This window comes from Solanum verrucosum, unplaced genomic scaffold (genome assembly GCF_900185275.1).
Source record: "Solanum verrucosum unplaced genomic scaffold, falcon-dt-bn FXZP01000015.1, whole genome shotgun sequence".
NCBI lineage: Eukaryota > Viridiplantae > Streptophyta > Magnoliopsida > Solanales > Solanaceae > Solanum > Solanum verrucosum.
Window position 1 is genome coordinate 643224 of NW_026020070.1, and position 8740 is coordinate 651963.

At 34.2% G+C, this 8740-nt stretch overlaps 1 pseudogene; it reads right to left on the minus strand.

Annotated features, from left to right (window-relative positions):
* Window positions 1–2644: 2644 nt before the first annotated feature.
* LOC125823843 (BTB/POZ domain-containing protein At1g67900-like) lies at window positions 2645–4642 on the minus strand (annotated as a pseudogene).
* Between the last annotated feature and the right edge of the window lie 4098 nt (window positions 4643–8740).

Sequence of the window (8740 nt, forward strand, 5' to 3'; positions counted from 1 at the left end):
TCAATTTTTCACTCATGCTCCCCTTTAGTGAAACCTTTATCCTTTATAGCAATTGAAAATGTTGCCAAAAATCTTAATGAAATGTCTAAACATTTTGGGCTAAATTCTAATACTATTGATGGAAAGAGACTTATAAACTCTTAAAATCTATGCATGAGTATAAGTTTACGGAAGTTTAACTGTATATTGGAAAATTAAAGTAATTAGACTGCAGTTAAATATGAGGAAGAAAAATGTCAATTCTTTGAATATATATATTGAATTTTTATAGAACTTCTACAACCTATTACTTTCATTTGACAACAACTTATGTTATTGTAAGAGGCAGAGATAATAATTGTTTAATGACAAGACACAAATTTTAAAACATATTGAAGCATTCGTAATCATTGCCACTGTTGTACATGTTTACATTTAAACTACGCATTGTTAAAATGTCAGTAAATGTATAAAAATGTTATATCAATTCATTATTTATATACAACTACAAACTATAGCAGGGACCAAAGTAATAGAAAATAATATTGCTCAAGAAATATAACTTTCTCCGTTTATAAAAATAAAGGATATCCTTTCAATTCCATTATATAAGAGTAATATTTTTTTGGTAAGGTAGTTATTTGCAATGACCATAAATAGTAATCATATAGGCTCATTATTCATTAGATTGAGCTTGTACTTTTTCATTAAAATAATTGTGTGATTCAACGTACACTAATTATTCTACTACTATGTATGCCATTTTAAAAATTTTAAAACTGTGTTTTGTAAACTAATGAGAGAAATACTAGTGAAGGCAATAAATGCCATCAACATGCAGATGTAATTGCTGCACATACTGATTGGTGTTACTAATAGGTGTGCATATTGTTATAAGCTTTATCTCTGTGTGTTATGATATTTGACCGTGGAACATGATATAGGATACAAATAAATCTGAAGTTAGAATGAAAGCTCTCATATCACAAACAAGTTTAATGATAAATATTAAAATTGAAAGCATATTTAAATGATATAACTTTATAATTGGTACTAATGTTTCCATACTGATGAGTTTAGTTTTACAAGACTTGATTGTAAACAATAAAATTCGCGTCGAGAAAATAATAATCAAAAACAGAAAATTATGCAACAATCGTATTTATTACTTCAAGTGCGAGTGTTACAATCTCTATGATTCCTCTGAATTCATCTTTTCAAATATAAATTCAAGGGCTTTTGAGCTTGATCTTGGATCCAAGGGCTTTAAAGCTTGTTCTTGAATCTTCGATTAACTTGAACTTGAACTTTATCTTGATCTTGACTTTTACTTGAACTCAAGGGCTTCGAGCTTGTTCTTGAATCTTGTAGTCTTGATCTTTATTTGTGGGTTTGATGAACTTGTTGATCTTGATCTTGAACTTGATCTTGGATTCAAGGGCTTTAGATCTTGTTCTTGAATCTTGTAGTCTTGATCTTGATTTGTGGATTTGATAAACTTGATGATCTTGATCTTGAACTTGATCTTGGATTCAAGGGCTTTAATTTGGAGGTTGTTCTTGAATCTTCAATGAACTTGAACTTGAATTTTATCTTGATGTTGACTTCTAGTTGAATTCACTGGCTTTGAGCTTAATCTTGAATCCGGTGGTCTTGATCTTGATCGTTTTTTTATCTTGAACTTTATCTTGACTTGACTTCTAAAGTTGAATCCAAGGGTTTCGAGCTTGATCTTGAATCCGGCGGTCTTGATCTTGATCGTTTTTGAACTTGAACTTTAGCTTGATCTTGACTTCTAGTTGAATTCAAGGGCTTCGAGCTTGATCTTGAATCCGGCGGTCTTGATCTTGATCATTCTTGAACTTGAACTTTATCTTGATCTTAACTTCTAGTTGAATCCAAGGGGTTCGAGCTTGATCTTGAGTCTGGCGGTCTTGATCTTGATCGTTCTTGAACTTCTAAAGAATTTTGTGGCTTTTGATCCACGACTTTTCTCTAGCTTCTTATTAGAATTCTTGAACTTGTAGAGAAATCTGTGGCTTTTGATCCACGAGCTTTCTCTAGCTTCTTCTTTAGAATTCTTGAACTTGTAGAGAAATCTGTGGTTTTTAATCTACGAGCTTTCTCTAGCTTCTTGTTAGAATTCTTGAACTTGAAGAGAAATATGTGGCGTTTGATCCACGAGTTTTCTCTAGCTTATTGTTTAGAATTCTTCGTTCTCTTTCTGAATTATGAGGACCCCTATTTATAGTTTTAAAATAAAGGAGTTGTAATTGGAACAGGATTCCCTTCGGCCAATTAGATTTAAGTGATATGTCATATGAACTTCATGAAGTGGACTTTAATTAAATCTATATTTATTAGATTTAAATAATTAACTCAAATATATTAATTCATAATATTTATTTGGACTAAAATATTTATGAATTTAATATAATTCGAATCATTTAATAAATTTATATTTAATAAATTTTAAATGATTACATTGATCAATGGAAAATTTCAATAATTTATTGGATAGTTAAACCAATTTATAACTCACATTACATTTTACTTGATTTGCAACAAGTAAAAATAAGTGATGAATTGATATCTAACCCCAGCAATAATAAGAGAGTATAGTTTACTTTCCAAAATTCGAAAACAGAATTAAAAAAGAAAAGATTCAGTTCTTTTCACTTGCAACTGATGTATTGCTCGACCACAACTTACTAAACATTGTCTTAGGTCTAGTAGGAAATACAGAAGAAGCTTTTATTGTTGAAGATGTCCCATTTCTGTCTTACGACCACAACAGAGTTTGAGAGTTGAAAGGTTGGCTGAGGCACTCCATTGGTCATCTGATGGTGTCATTTTGACATTGGACAAAGATGGCCAATTCTTAGATGATTCATCATGGTTAGCTAAAAGAAGCTTGATATTGCTTGGGAGCTCAGTTACATTGGTAGCTCACGCTTGCTCCAAGAAGAGAACTTGAACTACTACCCTTATTGGGAGAAGTTCATTTTGTGCAGCATGCATGCAAACTTCCATCGATAATTTCTTGCACTCTTACATTCTGCATAAACGCTTTCTTTCATTCTTGTTCAGACCTGGATGAACCTATATATATATATATATTTATACATAAACAAGCAGTGAATATCTATATATTTTAGTATTAGAAAAAGGGATTGCAAATATAACTATGTATTGATCGATGTGTGTGATTTAATATCTAGTTTACCTTAAGATAGATGTCAATGGCTCTATAAAGATCATCGTGATCGAGCCTTGAAAAATCAGGAATTGCTTCAGCAATGGAAATGAATTTTGAAAGAGGCAAGTACTTTTCCTCCCTGGAAATCTTTTGGAGATATCCATCCACAAGCTTAGCACCTTGAGTTTAGAGCAATGTGATGCAGAAGATGATCTCCTACTTTCCTGAAATTCGAGATCAATAATCTCTGCTGACCGAGATTTTCTTCTTCTCACGAAATCCCTTTTGACCCGTGGAGGACTTGTTGGTGGACCTTGTAACATGAACTGTTCCAATATGGTCATAACTATATCGACATCGTAAATTGTATCACTTGTATTTGATACAAATGTTGGTATTAACAGATCACCCACTGTAGTTTCCTCTAACTGAAGTCCAAATCTTGTTGCCAATTCCATCTTTGATGAAGAAGATGCCTTCAAAATGTTGGCTGCTTTAAGCAATTTTAACAGAAAGCTACAAGAAGCAGTTCCTCTTTCAGCTGGTAATAAACTAGTAATTGACTCCAACAGCAGCCTATGTTTCCCAATTGAATCTGAATTGGATTTTTGATATGTTTGGTAGCCATCGAGAGGCGTAAATTCGCAATGCATCACCAATAAAATTAGCAGGTACTCTTCCACCAGATTTTATAGCTATCATGGTTCTCCAATACAGATCAATACTCAATTCTGCCTAAATCTTCAGCCCACCAGTCTTTAGATAAAGGGTTTTTATGCCTAAGACTTTGTGATCCATTGCAGGAAACATCATCTCTTCTTGACAAATTCATTTTGATAGGATTGGCTAAAACCTTTGAAGCAATGGCTTCGATACACGTACTTGTTATTCCAAGGAGTTCGGACCATAAAGGACAGGACCGAGTGCTCTGTAACGTCACAATGGAGTCTCTCCAACCTGAGAGTAGACAAGAATTGAGGAACACTTGTAGTTTACAAATGAAGTTTCCCTTTTCGACATCCTCTGTCATTTGTAGATATTCTGCTGCACAGCGTACTGAAACAATGTTGTGAGCACTTAGAGTAATGGTGATTCCATAGCAGAATTTAGCACAAAGCTCAAAGTCTTGTATGCTACAAGGAAAATCTTGTAGGTGACAGGTTTTTTCTGAGCACACCCTCTGTAGCCTCAAACACTTGGACAAGAGAGGAACTGTGTGTGTGTTATTACAGAGATTTCTTCTTTTCGTAAAAATGGAAGAAGAGAAAGATGGTAATACCTTGTGAAGTAAATATGTGCTACCCTTTACTTGGACTAGGAGATCACTTGAAATTTCAGAAGAGAGTGATCTGTATCAAGAAAATAAATAAGAAGTATGTTAAACTAGGAGTAAAATTGAAGTTACCTAACTGCCTCAGTAGTGAAGAAAGTGTCCGGCCGAGATCCAAGTTTCATGAACTTCATGTCTCACGTCTCTTTTTGTTTCTTAATTTAGCAGTAGATATTCTCCCAAAACCAATTAACTATTCCAAATATATCAAACAAGAAAGATCTTTTTATCAACCTCTTAATAGTTCTTAGAAAATAGGGTTATTACTGGATCTACCAAGCAAAGATTCAATTTATTTATACTAAATATTATAGCCAAAATGTCATGAATAAGGAAGATGAACCACTCCTAAATTCTTGTCCTTTCATTCAAAACCTGTGCCCCATTATGATTTAAACATGCCAACACAACAACCAATGGCTCTCAAATGTCTCATCAGCAATAAAGGATGATATATAGAAGCACAAGTCAATTTGTAAAATAAAATGTATGACGTAAACAAAAAAAAATAAAAAATTAATCATTTCTTGAAAGTGTCTATATTTGTAACTTGAAGAGTTTTAGCCACTACCTTACCTTTGGTATCTTTGGTGTTGACGGCAATGAGAGAAAGGCCACGCCCACTAGTGCCCTTCCTTCTCATAATTATTACTTCACCAACTTTTCTACTCCTAATTTAGGACCTTCCATTATTTTAGTCAAATTTTCAACAATACTTATAATGACATAAAGGGAAGACTGGGAGAAATATAATATATTAAAGATATAATAGAATATTTACATCACCATTAAAGTTGCCTTTTATCTTTTCTCATTTAAGGGCCTCAACTTCATGATATATAAATCAATACAAATTTTCTTCTATTTCATATTAAGTAAATTTGTGAGACAATACATATTTATTAAAAAAAATATTTAAGGACATAATTTAAATTATATTTTTTACTATGACCCTTTGTGAAATTATAATTATATAACTTTGTAACTAGTGTAATTTATCTCCTAGAAAATATATAAAAAATAATTCAAACATCCATCTTGAATTTGTGAACAATTCAATTACTTTAAATAATGAAAAAAACCTAAAAAAATGAGTTAAATTAGAATAGAGGAAGTATAATATATCAATGCAAGCATTTAAAGTAAAAGGGCAGGTATGGCTAATAAATATTTTGTTTATATTTGTAGGTGAAAAGGAGCTATTAGTTTCCATGAGAAGAAAGGAGAAGAACAAGAATTGTTTCGTCATAATTATGTTGTGAGGCAAGAATGCATTTAATTGGTAGTTGAAAATGTTAGTCGATTTCTTTTTTCCTGCATTGGATTCTTCCAAGAAAAACTTGCAAACGTTTTATTTCAAATTTCATAATATTCATATTAATAACGACATCACATTCACATGGATTACCCGGGATTGATCCCCCTAAATGTCTTCTGAGTCGAGCCTGTCGCATAGGGCTTGCCTAGTGTGGTTTACATTCTCTGTGTGGTTTGCACGCTATTACACAGTGGAAGGTTTACCTAGCGCGCACAAAAGAGCTCACCACAGAATGCTCACTGGAAGGGCAGAGGTTGTGATAGAGGTTATAGCGACGGCATGTTATCCTGGGGTTCCAAAAAGAAAATGAAATCCAGTACATTGATAGTCTGATAGAAGCTTGTAGAGGTCCACTTGGTACATGAAGAAGTTTCGTAGTGATAAAACTCAAATAATAATAATAATAATAATAATAATAACAACAACAACAAGAAGAAGAAACTGTTCCAAATGATAATATTAATAATAATAACGAACAAGAAGAAATGAAGAAACTGATGGATCCAGCCACCATTTTGGCTAATTATGTGTCGTTAGGTGTCACGTCCCAATGCTACCCCCTTCACATAAACACGAGACTAAGGATTACGAGTGACCCCAAGCTAACCCTGTTGACATATCACAATCATACTTAAAGATTTACTGAAAAATAGACATACTGTGCGGAATCTAGAAACATGATGTAAAATGAAATAATGGGGAATACCCAATACTGTTTGAATATATAAAAACTGAGAGTTTAACAACAATTGAAAGGTCAAACTCAAACTAAAATTGAATCTAACTATGTCTGAATAAAAACTTCTAACTGACTAGAGATGCTGGGACATGCCCCAACTAACTCTAGCAAAACATAAACTGAAAGACTGAAAATAGAAAGATAACATGTCAATCGTCCTCGAAGAATGAAGACTCATCACTAATACTATTGAACTGGAGACCAAAAACCGATCTATGCGTGATCTGAATGCTGAGGACCTGAACCAACATCACGAGAAGATGTAGTGCATAGTATGCGTCAGTACTTGAAAGGTACTGAGCATGCATGATAGGATAAAGTTGAGCCATATATACATAACTGAACAAAGCAATAAGGGCAATGATATAATCTGATCTGAATGTAAATACTAAAATATAGCGAATACTGAGCTAAGTGAATGCAATTACCAAGCATAAACATGCTGAGACTGAATACTGAACTATAATTGATAACCTGGTCAATACACTAGAGTCTGACTGTGGAAACTACTATTAACCGACATAAAACCACGAGAGCTATCCATGGAGTCCGATGTATCGCCCCATCGAGAGGACCCAATATACCTTGCTAGGGGTATAAAGGCTTGACTGGTGTGATCACTAGATATGTTGCCCACAAAGGGACTTATCCAATAGGGGCACGTAGTTCTGAGACTATGAGGGTGACTAAGCCTAGTCTAACTTGGTATTAAACCTACCCCTAACTGATTATGTAAGTAACACATTATAACTGGATTTCTGTAATACTGAATAACTCAGAATACTGACATGCTAACTGAAAATGCAACATTAATGTACTGATAATGAAACATTCGTATGAAATTCTACATAAGCAACTAGGTCTAAACATGGAAGAACTAGGGTTCTGAGTTTCATGGAATAACCAAGCAACAATTCCTCAAAAACATGATAATCTGATTTGGATTAGTCTAACACCTTAATTCCAATATAAATATGAAATTCTAGAAACCCTAGGTCTAAACATGATATAGATAATCAAGAATATGACTGAATTCTAGGGATCTAATGGGTGAAAGGAACCCACTAGTGAAATCCCACATACCTGGTGACAAATTTCATGGAGAAATCTTTCGATTTTGGGGCTGGAACTGGAGAACACCTTGATGCGTTCTTGAAGAGGGTTGGTCGACTCTTTCTCCTCTTTCTTGTTAAACTTGGATGAATTTTGGAGAAAGAGTTGACTTGGGTAACGTCTAATTAAGTTACTAGGCTAAAACTGACCAAAACGACAAAGTTTAGGGGTTAAACGACGTAGTTTAGGTGTCTAACACATAAGGAAAAGACCAAACGACCCTGACTTAAAAGATGCCGAAGCCACCGACGGCCCCTAACCGATAGACCGTGGACTGACCGACGGTCCGTCCTGGCAGGGCGTCGTTTGGCTTCAGAGGGATGAAATCTGGGGGTCTGAACCACGGCCTGGACCACGAACCGTGGTCCCACCTACAGTTCGTCGGTCCTAGCGTGGGTTGACCCTTAGACAAATTTCTTCTGGGTTCTCGGAGGGAGCTGCAGGTGGCCAACCACAGACCCCACCTACGGTCCGTGGGTCACCCTACGGTCCGTAGGTGGTACCTTTGGTGGCACCTGCAACTTCTGATTTTTCTTCAATCTGGTCTTTCTACCATATGGGGTGATACATTAGGGGTACATAATTTGTTAGTATTATTCTAAGTTATATAATATTCTTTTAGTTTACTCATTGATTTGTTTGACAATTTTAGCATATAAATAAAATCTTGACTAGAAAATGTCATGATTTCATCGATCGGTGGCTTGTTAAGAGTCGTTTCATGTTATGATTGATGTTGCTGCTAGATAATAATTGAAATTATTGTTGTGTACGATACAATTTCATAACAACCAAATGTGGCTAAGAATGATTCATGAAAATCATTTCCAATTATGAAAATTTTGCTTCAAATTTCCTTTCCTTGGTAATTTGATATATAATTAAGCTACCATATATACCTTAGGGTGAAAGCTGTTGACATACCTATTAATTATTAATTAAACGAAAAGTTGATCTCTCTCATATATATATATATATATATATATATAGTTTGTCATGGCTGAATCAGTGCCTAAAAGGTCTGGCTAGGCTCCAAGATTTTAAAGTGTCATGGCTCTATCA